Source organism: Artemia sp. Qi Xiang Cuo, chromosome 18, assembly GCF_049724085.1.
Source record: "Artemia sp. Qi Xiang Cuo chromosome 18, ASM4972408v1, whole genome shotgun sequence".
NCBI classification, from domain to species: Eukaryota; Metazoa; Arthropoda; class Branchiopoda; order Anostraca; family Artemiidae; genus Artemia; species Artemia sp. Qi Xiang Cuo.
This window is the reverse complement of record NC_142811.1, coordinates 59,985,580-59,999,397: the sequence shown is the minus strand read 5'-3', so window position 1 is coordinate 59,999,397 and position 13,818 is coordinate 59,985,580.

Genomic DNA, 13,818 nt, shown 5'->3' with positions numbered 1-13,818 from the left:
TTGTAACTGTGACAAGGTAAACCACGACAAAACACTACTGAAATATTCCAACTCTTTCATTTCAATGAAAGAAATTCAAAATGAACTTTGAAAAATCAAGAGAATGTAACTGTGACAAGGTAAACCATAACAAAACACTACTGAAATATTCCAACTCTTGCTTTTCAACGAAAGAAATTCCAAAATGAACTTTGAAAAATGAAGAGAATGTAACTATGACAAGGTAAACCACGACAAAACACTACTGAAATATTCCAAGTCTCGCATTTCAATGAAAGAAATCCAATATGAACTTTGAAAAATCAAGAGAATGTAATTGTGAGAAGGTAAACAACGACAAAACACTACTGAAATATTCCAACTCTTGCATTTTAATGAACAAAATTCAAAATTAACTTTGAAAAATCATGAGAATGTAACTGTGACAATGTAAACCACGACAAAAAACTACTGAAATATTCCAACTCTTGCATTTCAACGAAAGAAATTCAAAATGAACTTTGAAAAATTAAGAGAATTTAACTTTGACAAGGTAAACCACAACAAAACACTACTAAAATATTCCAACTCTTGCATTTCAACGAAACATCAAGAGAATGTAACTGTGATACGGTAAACCACGACAAAACACTACTGAAATATTCCAACTCTTGCATTTCCACAAAAGAAATCCAAAATGAACTTTGAAAAATCAAGAGAATGTAACTGTGACACGGTAAACCACGACAAAACACTACTGAAATATTCCAACTCTTGCATTTCAACGAAAAAAATTCAAAATGAACTTTGAAAAATCATGATAATTTAAGTTTGACAATTTAAACCACGATAAAACACTACTGAAATATTCCAACTCTTGAATTTCAATGAAAGAAATACAAAATGAACTTTGAAAAATCAAGAGAATATAACTGTGACAAGGTAAACCACGACAAAACACTACTGAAATATTTCAACTCTTGCATTTCAAAGAAAGAAATTCAAAATGAACTTTGCAAAATCATGAGAATGCAACTGTGACAAGGTAAAACACGACAAAACACTACTGAAATATTCCAACTCTTGGATTTCAATGAAGGAAATCCAAAATGAACTTTGAAACATCAAGAGAATGTAACTGTGACAAGGTAAACCACGACAAAATACTACTGAAATATTCCAACTCTTAAATTTCAACTAAAGAAATCCAAAATGAACTTTGAAAAATCAAGAGAATGTAACTGTGACGAGGTAAACCACTACAAAACACTACTGAAATATTCCAACTCTTGCATTTCAAAGAAAGAAATTCAAAATGAACTTTGCAAAATCATGAGAATGCAACTGTGACAAGGTAAACCACGACAAAACACTACTGAAATATTCCAACTCTTGCATTTCAACGAAAGAAATCCAAAATTAACTTTGAAAAATCAAGAGAATGTAACTGTGACAAAAAAAAACACGACTAAACACTACTGAAATATTCCAACTCTTGCATTTCAACGAGAGAAAACCAAAATGAACTTTGAAACATCAAGAGAATGTAACTGTGACAAGGAAAACCACGACAAAACACTACTGAAGTATTCCAACTCTTGTATTTTAACGAAAGAAATCCAAAAATGAACTTTGAAAAATCAAGAGAATGTAAGGGTGATAAGGTAAACCACGACAAAACACTACTGAAATATTCCAACGCTTGCATTTCAATGAAAGAAATCCAAAATGAACTTTGAAAAATCAAGAGAATGTAAGTTTGACAAGGTAAACCAAGAGAAAACACTAGTGAAATATTCCAACTCTTGTATTTCAATGAAAGAAATCCAAATGAACTTTGAAAAATCAAGAGAATGTAAGTGTGACAATTTAAACCACGATAAAACACTACTGAAATATTTCAACTCTTGCATTTCAAAGAAAGAAATTCAAAATGAACTTTACAAAATCATGAGAATGCAACTGTGACAAGGTAAAACACGACAAAACACTAATATTCCAACTCTTGGATTTCAATGAAGGAAATCCAAAATGAACTTTGAAACATCAAGAGAATGTAACTGTGACAAGGTAAACAACGACAAAACACTACTGAATATTCCGACTCTTGCATTTCAACGAAAGAAATTCAAAATTAACTTTGAAAAATAATGAGAATGTAACTGTGACAAGGTAAACCACGACAAATCACTACTGAAATATTCCAACTCTTGCATTTCAAAGAAAGAAATTCATAATGAACTTTGAAAAATCAAGAGAGTTAAAATATGACAACGTAAACCACAACAAAACACTACTAAAATATTCCAACTCTTTCATTTCAACGAAACATCAAGAGAATGTAACTGTGACACTGTAAACCACGACAAAACACTACTGAAATATTCCAACTCTTGCATTTCAACGAAAGAAATCCAAAATGAACTTTGAAAAATCAAGAGAATGTAACTGTGACACGGTAAACCACGACAAAACACTAGGGAAATATTCCAACTCTATCATTTCAACGAAATAAATTCAAAATAATATTACAATCATCAATATAATGTTAGTTCGTTACGTTAAACAATGACAACCCCCTAATTAAATATTCAAACTCTTTCATTTAAACGAAAAAAATCCGAAATAAAATATGGAAAATCACGAAACTTTAAGTGAGACAAAAAAAACACGACTAAACACTACTAAAATATTCCAACTCTTGCATTACAACGAAAGAAATCCAAAATGAACTTTGAAACATCAAGAGAATGTAACTGTGACAAGGTAAACCACGACAAAACACTACTGAAATATCCCAACTCTTGCATTTCAACAAAAGAAAACCAAAATGAACTTTGAAAAATCAAGATAATGTAAGGGTGATAAGGTAAACCACGACAAAACACTACTGAAATATTCCAACTCTTGCATTTCTATGAAAGAAATCCAAAATGAACTTTGAAAAATCAAGAGAATGTAAGTTTGACAAGGTAAACCACGACAAAACACTAGTGAAATATTCCAACTCTTGTATTTCAATGAAAGAAATCCAAATGAACTTTGAAAAATCAAGAGAATGTAAGTGTGACAATTTAAACCACGATAAAACACTACTGAAATATTCCAACTCTTGCATTTCAACGAAAGAAATCCAAAATGAATTTGAAAAATCATGAGAATGTAATTGTGACAAGGTAAACCACTACAAAACACTACAGAAATATTTCAACTCTTGCATTTCAAAGAAAGAAATTCAAAATGAACTTTGGAAAATCATGAGAATGCAACTGTGACAAGGTAAAACACGACAAAACACTACTGAAATATTCCAACTCTTGGATTTCAACGAAGGAAATCCAAAATGAACTTTGAAACATAAGAGAATGTAACTGTGACAAGGTAAACAACGACAAAACACTACTGAAATATTCCAACTCTTGCATTTCAATGAAAGAAATTCAAAATTAACTTTGAAAAATCATGAGAATGTAACAGTGACAATGTAAACCACGACAAAAAACTACTGAAATATTCCAACTCTTGCATTGTAACGAAAGAAATTCAAAATGAACTTTGAAAAATCAAGAAAATGTAACTATAACAAGGAAAACCACGACAAAACACTACTGAAATATTCCAACTCTTGCATTTCAATGAAACATCAAGAGAATGTAACTGTGACACGGTAAACCACGACAAAACCCTACTGAAATATTCCAACTCTTGCATTTCAACGAAAGAAATTCAAAATGAACTTTAAAAAATCACGATAATGTAACTGTGACACGGTAAACCACGAGAAAAAACTAGGGAAATATTCCAACTCTTTCATTTCAACCAATGAAATACAAAATGAACTTTGAAAAATCAAGAGAATGTAACTGTGATAAAGTAAACCACGACAAAACATTACTGAAAAATTCCAACTCTTGCATTTCAACGAAAGAAATCCAAAATGAACTTTGAAAAATCAAGAGAATGTAACTGTGACAAAAAAAAACACGACTAAACACTACTGAAATATTCCAACTCTTACAGTTCAATGATAGTCCAAAATGAACATTGAAAAATCAAGAGAATGTAACTGTGACAAGTTAAACCACGACAAAACACTACTGAAATAATCCAACTCTTGCATTTCAACGATGGAAATCCAAAATGAACTTTGAAACATCAAAAGAATGTAAGTGTGATAAGGTAAACCACGACAAAACACTACTGAAATATTCCAACTCTTGCATTTCAATGAAAGAAATCTAAAATGAACTTTGAAAAATCAAGAGAATGTAAGTTTGACAAGGTAAACCAAGACAAAACACTACTGAAATATTCCAACTTTTGCATTTCAATGAAAGAAATTCCAAATGAACTTTAAAAAATCAAGAGAATGTAAGTCTGACTAGGCAAACAACGACAAAACACTGCTGAAATATTCCAACTCTTGCATTTCAAAGAAAGAAATCCAAAATGAACTTTGAAAAATCAAGAGAATGTAACTGTGACAAGGTAAACCACGACAAAACACTACTGAAATATTCCAACTCTTACATTTCAAAGAAAGAAATTCAAAATGAACTTTGAAAAATCATGAGAATGTAACTGTGACAAGGTAAAACACGACAAAACACTACTGAAATATTCCAACTCTTGGATTTCAACGAAGGAAATCCAAAATGAACTTTGAAACATCAAGAGAATGTAACTTTGACAAGGTAAACCACGACAAAACACTACTGAAATATTTCAACTCTTGCATTTCAATGAAAGAAATCCAAAATGAGCTATGAAAAATTAAAAGAATGTAATTGTGACAAGGCAAACCACGACTAAACACTACTGGAATAATCCAACTCTTGCATTACAACGAAAGAAATCCAAAATGAACTTTGAAAAATCAAGAGAATGTAACTGTGACAAGGTAAACCACAACAAAACACTAATGGTGGGATGGGGAGCCAAAAGTTGGGGGGATGTGGTTCTTCTGTGTCTCAAATGCGCAAATAAAAAAGTATAAAAAAAATGGGGGACAAAAAAGCTAGAAGCCCTTTGGGGCCCTGGGGGTGCCAGGGGGCTCTTTGGGGGCCCCGGAGGCCTTTGTGGGCCTGGGGTTATTTGGGGGTCTGGGGGCATTTGGGGGTCCGGGGGGCATTTGGGCGGCCCGGGGGCATTTGGGGGACTGGGGGGCCTTTGGGGGCCCCGGGGGCATTTGGGGCCCGGGGCCCATTGGGGTTGGGGGGGCCCTTTGGGGTTTGGGTAGGGGGGCCCTTTGGGGTTGGGGTAGGGGACCTCACAACACTGTTCAAATGGAACTTGCGTATTATAACGACCACGGAGTTTCACCCTAAATCATTTTCTAAATCATCTTCTAAAATCATCATCATCTTTTAAAATGTCTCAAACGGTTTCTCCCAACTCATCTTCTAAAAAGTCTCAAACTGTTTCGCCCAAATAATCCCTAAATGTAATTTCTGCGTCTTCCTTTTGTTTTGAAGTCCCTGCGCTGTCACAATTGAAATTCCTAGGAAACCCTTTCCCGCGTTAATCTCTTCATCTCTAAGGTGTTCCTAGCTACACTATTATGGCTTCGATAGAATATTAATTTTATCGCTAAGTCTAATGACCTGAGAAGCCATATTTAAAAATAGAATATTAATTTATCTCTTTAGAGTCCCGTATAATTCCTAGGAAACAAGTGATGTCATTTCTAATTCCCCTTTCATGAATCAATGAATCCCCTTAGAAACAATAAATAAATTCCCCTTTCATGGATCAATAATTCCCCTTAGAAACAACAAATAAATTCCCCTTCATGGACGAATTATTTCCCTTAGAAACAACAAAAAATTCCCCTTTCATGGATCAACAATTCCCCTTAGAAACAACAAATTACTTCCCCTTTTGTGGATCAATAATTCCCCTCGATTATGTAAATCAATTTCTCAGAAATCTAGTTCCCCTTCGTCTATGTAAATGAATTTCTCAGAAATCCACTTCCCCCTCTTGTCCTAGATCAATACATCTCTCCCCCGTTAATGTGCATGTGCATACTTCCCCCTGGAGTCATTACACCAAAACAAACAACAAATCAATTTACCTTGAAAGAGGTTTCATTGACCCGTTAGAATCAATAAACCATGAAAATACATAAAAGTGAGAAAAATACTGTTTTTTCATTCTCAGTGACAAAAACCATAAAAGCATGCATAAATTATGTACTTGTGGGAGTCATTATGCCCTTCCTACTCAAGTTCACATTTCAAAGAAGTTAGGAAGAAATATTCAATACCTAAAATGCCTAGTTCACAGAGGGAACATTATCGTTCCTTTTGCAAGATTTACAAAAGCACTGGATGTATCATTGAATTTTTCATGTTGTGTTCTCAAGCAAAAATGAACAGACATGGATTGCTTTTAATTTATAGAGCACTTTCAGGTACTTTTTCAGAAACTGTTGCAGTAACACTGGTTCAAGGTGAGCGATTTAGCAAGATGAAAATCGTCAAGAACAGATTGAGGTCAACTATGGGACACGATCGCCTTGACCATCTCCTTCTCGTGGTGTCAGAAAAGACGTACTGAAAAAATTGACCTCAGCTTCAATTGGCCGCGCAGCCTTAAAGTTTAGCTTATTTTCTTTTTCTTGATTTGAATTTTATACCCGATTTTTTCCCTATAATATATTATTTGAATTTTATACCCGAGTTTTCCCCTATAATATATTACAATTTTCTGTCACTAATAAACATTATCTTAACACCTAAAAAACTAAGTAACAAATGTCGGGTGTCGTCGACACCTACCCAAATTCGTCGGCACATTTTGGATGCCCCCTCCCCAAAGGTAAAAGGCTAGTTACGCCTCTGTTGATAAGTATTATTAACCCTAATTAACTGTATGTATTTAGAATCAGTATAACAAGCTGATTCTTTGATGTATTAATTGTTTTAAAACTTTCTTTCTTTAGATTTACTTTAGAGAGCTGAACCTATTCTGGTTCAGCTCTATTGTATTACTTTTGTAGTGTATTTTCAAAAACAAATCATTTTATTGCTTATCTGTGGAGAGAAAAATTGCCCAGTATTTTTATAATCGGTTTAACTAGGCTGAGAAACGAATCTAGATACACAAGAAATTATAATTCCAGAAAAGACATATATATCGGCCATTCTGACCAGTTCTTTTGTGGGAAACAAAAAACAGTAAAAAGAGTGATTTTTTTTAATTACTGTATTGTTTACAAGTAAAATTCGTTTCTTTGTGGTAGGATCGCTGTAATATCTTCCATTATATGTAACGGTTGCAGCATATATGGTACTGGGAGCATGGTTTTCACCAGGGACCTGGCACTCGGAACGCGGCAGGGTTGTATATATTGGAATTTCTAATTACGTAATAGCATAATCATCTTGTTATTCCTTAGTTTTCAGTCATGAGGTGTAAAATCAGCAATTTTAATTGAATTAAGAAGTTCTGGCGTGAATTCAATTTCTTCTTCCTATCAATACATCAAAGAATTGTTCGTTTTACAGGATTTTTTTTCTCTTGGGACTCGTTATGATTCTCAATGTTGCTTCTGGTCAGACCGCAGATTTCATTTTTGAGTCGAAATGATCATCGCCGTTGCATAATTTCCACCCGTATATTTCTTTGGCCAACACTTTGATTTGGGAATCTTTATGATAATAGGTGTTGCATGTCTTATAGCTACTCAACTTTCTTCCATCACTACCTCAGAAATTTTTCCATGCCTTTTGCCGTAGCTGTTTGAATTAATTGAAAATCATGTTTAATTTTGCATTACGGCCTATGTCGTAATGCCAAAATTGGTCATACATAGTAAAAAAAAATTATACGGACCACTCCTTGGGGAGGGGAGTTATGTGATTTATGGTCTTTAAAAGTGCTCATATATAGGATGTCACTCATATGAAATTTCTTCCAGAATTGAGGCTCTAAACCAATTCCTTCGAACTCGTGACCTATCTAGGTCGCTTTTTCAGGCAAAATGAAAAACCAAGGTTGCCAATTTAAAAAAAAATGAAGCTGTTCTCAAAAAAAAAGGTACTGATGCATTATATGGGCACTGCTATATACTACCGAGAGACGAAACCTGCCAAATGGGATATTTGCAAGAGACTGCTATAGAGAAATAGAATGCAAAGCGTGGTTTTCATTGCGTTTACGATATTTAAACTGTTGTTTTTTTGGGGTTTAGGGGGGGAAGGTACCTAGGATAGCTTAGGTTACGTATTTAATATATGTTATGCTTTACCACTCCCACCCTCCCAACCCCCTTTAGTGCAAATATATAGCCCAATTTTTTTTAATAAACTATTACATATTCATCCTATTTTATTAGCATTAACCAAACTTGACTTCTTTAGCAGTACCAACATAATACACCAGTACCGTCAAAATTTATATATTAATAAAACTGGGGCTATCAAATCGTTCTTCTGGATGGTTCGTACCATTTAAAATAGCCTGTCAATGGTTTCAAACACTTCTGAGACGTTTAAAAGTACTTTGGCATAGTTTTATGTTTTAAATTAATTAAAAAATGGTTTAATCATCAACTGCTCTCCTATTCGCCTCGGCTTATCGATAAGAAGCATTCTTCAGAGCTTATAGCAATACTTGCGAATCCACTTTTATTTGATTGTTGTTAAATACTATTGTCAAAATTGTTAGTAAATAAATATTTTGCACAATAAAGAATAACTAGATACGATTTTATAAATAATTTGCAAAATAAGAGAAAAAAATAGTAACAATAAACCGCTTGTAGATTTTCATTGGATGAAAAGTAATATATCAAGTACTATATTACTCTTGTTTAGCGTAAAATATAATAATGACTTAAACAATTTTTGAAATGCTGATTGACTGAATATCGATACCCTGATCTTCATCAGTTAGCGTAAACAGTTATGTCACCTAGGGTTTGCTACCGCCATGGATTATTTACCTGTGACCATGTATTTTTTCAATAAAACGAGTTTAAACTTTTTATGCTGGAATTTTTTAGTACCAGAAATATTTAACGGTACTATTCTATTAGCTGTAAAACACGCGAAATATTGAATACAGAGCAATATAAAATAAACTAGTCAAGCAGGTTCTTTCAATGGAGAATTCCTATACCGAGGATTGCAAACAGGTGTTTTTCACTCCGTTAATAATGCTTAAACTTTAGTTCTTTGTGTTGAAGGAGCGAAAAATGGTACCTAGGTTAGGTTACATATTTAATATATGCTATTCTTTACCCCAACCCCCTAATGTGCAAATATATAGCCCGACTTTGTTTCTAGACTATTACTTTTTTAACCAATTTTGTTTTATTTCATTAGCATTAACCAAACTTCACTTCTCGTGTGTTTTACAGCTAATAGAACAGTACCAATTTAATTTTTAAAATATCAAAATTATTATCTGGGCTCCATTCCCGAAGTGGGTTTACATGAAGCAACATATGCACTAGGCCGCGCACATTTTTCAAAAACTATCTGCGTGAATTAATGTTAAAATTAAAGCCTAAACACCAAAACAAAAAAATTTATCCCTGCTAATGTAAATTGGAAATCTTCTGTATAGGAGATCCATATTGGTTTATTGTTAACATCTTGATCCTTCGCAGAAGAAATACTGAAAAAATGGTGAAAAGGCACAGCTTATGATATCAAGAAAGAGCTTTTAGAACACATAATTTAGTTCAATGTACCGCATACCTAAAGCTAAACGCTCTTCATGGCTGAAAGGGGGTGTTTCGTATGCGAAGATGCCATAGAAGTCAGCTTCATTAACTTCTCCTACGATTCTTGAACTCGCTCTGTTAGAGAAATCGCAATTAATTTATTTTGCCTACTACCTGAAAGATAGCTGTTGACATTCAGCTTTATCTGGTTTTTCATTCGATGACCCATTTTGATGTTGCGTCTCATTCTATGAGAGCCCTCCCCAAGATTCCTTTGAGAGCCCTCTGACGTCATGTCCGTCGCAAAATTCCCTTGAGAGTCCCTGTTTCTACTTCTCGGCTGGCAACACTGTATAAATAATAGGCACTATGATCTTTGCCTATCTCACCCATTACAAAAACCCAGACAAAGTTGCGGGTACTCCAGAGAACGTAGAAATATAAGCGACATTAGATCTTTTCACGGGTAGACAAGTCAGATTTCTCTTGAACGAGAAACTTAGCTTCAACGTTGGAACGCTAAATTTTGAAGAAACTAATTTTAAATTAATATATTTCAATACATATGTGAAAATCAGTAATTAGTAGTGCAATGTTATTATTAGATGTTTTTGAGAATTAAAAGTAGGTTTCGAAGTCTCAAGTTGGTTTCAAAGGCATTTTGAGAAAGTTTCTGCCAAAATACGCGTTCCAGGGTAATTGGCCACTGATGGCAAATCAAATGAGAGGAGCTGTTTGTACGCGCTAATGCAAGAAGAAGTGGGAAAAACTGTTTGTTCACACCGAGAATGAACAGCCAGAAATTATCTGCGGTAAACTTACTGCTAATTATATACACAGTGGCTGGCAAGATTTCCGGGATTCCAGGTGTTATGTCACAATTTTGTGTCATTACTTCTATGTGATTATTCTAATTTCTCGAGTATGGTCAGGATATTTAACAAGTATCGATAATAGGGAATTACCATAGGATGTCAGATAAGTGGAGCTACTATCCCTCACACCTGCGTAATGCGGTTCCAGATGTACCAATATCATGGTTGCAGCATCAGCTGCAACCTAGTAAAGAGCGAACCACGGCCCATAGTAACCAAAAGTTAAAAAACGTGTTTAGAAAAAAACTGTCTAGTGAAAAATTTTTCATCTGACACTGATTCAGGAGTGGTAACTATCTTTTCAGTTCGCATTAAAAATAAAAAATTATTGGGAAAAGAAATTTATGGTTATTTCGAAAAAAGCCTGAAATCCCTCAAAAATGGCGTCAGATCAAAATGAAAAATGTACAATTGGAATGAGCATAGTCGAAAACCTTATTCAGGGAAATTACAGTCACCAACCTTGAAAAACAAGATAAGTCACTTTTTTGTATGGGTTGCACTGATCTGTCTCCCTTTTTTTCTTTTATTTTCCAGGGCTAGCGGTTTAAAAGAACATCATAGAGAGATGTTTAATGGCTCATTAGAAAGCTGTTTCTCACATATATGTGCTGTTTATAAATTTCACCATCTACAAGTGCCATATGGCACGAAAATGGCACATTATGTGCTATTTCTCAAGGGGTGGGGCTAGCGGACTACAAACACATCGTAGACAGATGTTTAATAGCTCACATTAAAGCTATTTTGTCATATCTATGTTTTATTGATAAATTCCATCAACTTCAACTGCCAAATGGCTTTAAAAATTGCACTATTAGTGCTAAGTCCCAAGTGGACAAGCTAGGGATCAGTGGACTGCCAGAGCTTCTTATAGAGACGTTTAATGGCTGATTTGAAAGCTATTGCTCATATCTGTATGATTTAAATCAGTTTTGCCATTCATAACTTCCAAATAGCACAAAAAAAAGGCCCCTTTGGTGCCACTTCTTAAGTTGAAAAGCTTTGAAGTATAAAACGGTACCATTGTAATAATTACTTACCAAAAACCTTAACTGGAGATTTACAAATGACCCTTCCCGCATACTCCCCCTCCCAGCCCCCTTAGTAAGTCTCATTAGTCTGTTGGGAGAACTTAACTATAAACTCAACGAAAGAAATCCGAAAGAAATTTCAAAGAAAGAAATCCAAAATGAACTTTGAAAAATCAAGAAAATGTAACTTTGACAAGGTAAACCATAACAAAACACTACTGAAATATTCCAACTCTTGCATTTCAACGAAAAAAATCCAAAATGAAATTTGAAAAATCAACAGAATGTAAGTGTGACTATGTAAACCACGACAAAACACTACTGAAATATTCCAACTCTTGCATTTCAACGAAAGAAATCCAAAATGAACTTTGAAAAATCAAGAGAATGTAATTGTGACAATGTAAACCACGGCAAAACACTAGTGAAATATTCCAACTCTTTCATTTCAATGAAAGAAATTCAAAATGAACTTTGAAAAATCAAGAGAATGTAAGTGTGACAAGGTAAACTACGACAAAACACTACTGAAATATTCCAACTCTTGGATTTGAACGAAAGAAATTCAAAATGAACTTTGAAAAATCAAGAGAATGTAACTGTTACTAGGTAAACCACAACAAAACACTACTGAAATATCCCAACTCTTGTATTTCTACGAAAGAAATACAAAATGAAATTTGAAAAATCAAGAGAATGTAAGTGTGACAAGGTAAACGACGACAAAACACTACTGAAAAATTCCAACTCTTGCATTTCAACGAAAGTAATTCAAAATGAACTTTGAAAAATCAAGAGAATGTAACTGTGACAAGGTAAACCATAACAAAACACAACTGAAATATTCCAACTCTTGCATTTCAAAGAAATAAATCCAAAATGAACTTTGAAAAATCAAGAGAATGTAACTGTGACAAGGTAAACCATGAAAAAACACTACTGAAATATTCCAACTCTTGCATTTCAATAAAAGAAATTCAAAATGATTTTTGAAAAATCAAGAGAATGTAATTGTGACAAAGTAAACCACGACAAAACACTACTGAAATATTCCAACTCTTGCTTTTCAACGAAATAAATTCAAGATTAACTTCGAAAAATAAAGAGAATGTATTTGTGAAAAGGTAAACCGTGATAAAACACTACTGAAATACTCCAACTCTTGCATTTGAAGGAAAGAAATCCAAAATGAACTTTGAAAAATCAAGAGAATGTAGGTGTGAAAAAATCCGAAAAGAACTTTGAAAAATCAAGAGAATGTAAGTGTGACAAGTTAAACCAAGACGAAACACTACTGAAATATTCCAACTCTTGCATTTCAACGAAAGAAATCCAAAATGAACATTGAAAAATCATGAGAATTTAACTGTGACAAGGTAAACCACGACAAAACACTACTGAAATATTCCAACTCTTGCATTTCAATGAAAGAAATTCATAATGAACTTTGCAAAATCATGAGAATGTAACTGTGAGAAAGTAAACCACAACATAACACTACTGAAATATTCCAACTCTTGCATTTCAACGAAAGAAATTCAAAATGAACTTTGAAAAATCAAGAGAATGTAACTTTGACAAGGTAAACCATTACAAGACACTACTGAAATATTCCAACTCTTGCTTTTCAACGAAAGAAATTCCAAAATGAACTTTAAAAAATGAAGAGAATGTAACTATGACAAGGTAAACCACGACAAAACACTACTGAAATATTCCAAGTCTCGCATTTCAATGAAAGAAATCCAATTTGAACTTTGAAAAATCAAGAGAATGTAATTGTGACAAGGTAAACAACGACAAAACACTACTGAAATATTCCAACTCTTGCATTTCAATGAAAGAAATTCAAAATTAACTTTGAAAAATAATGAGAATGTAACTGTGACAATGTAAACCACGACAAATCACTACTGAAATATTCCAACTCTTGCATTTCAACAAAAGAAATTCATAATGAACTTTGAAAAATCAAGATAATGTAACTATAACAAGGTAAACCACAACAAAACACTACTGAAATATTCCAACTCTTGCATTTCAACGAAAGAAATCCAAAATGAACTTTGAAAAAACATGAGAATGTAACTGTGAAACGGTAAACGACGACAAAACACTACTGAAACATTCCAAATCTTTCATTTCAACGAAAGAAAACCCAAATGAACTTTGAAAAATCAAGAAAATGTAACTGTGATAAGCTAAACCATAACAAAACACTACTAAAATATTTAAACTCTTGCATTTCAACGAA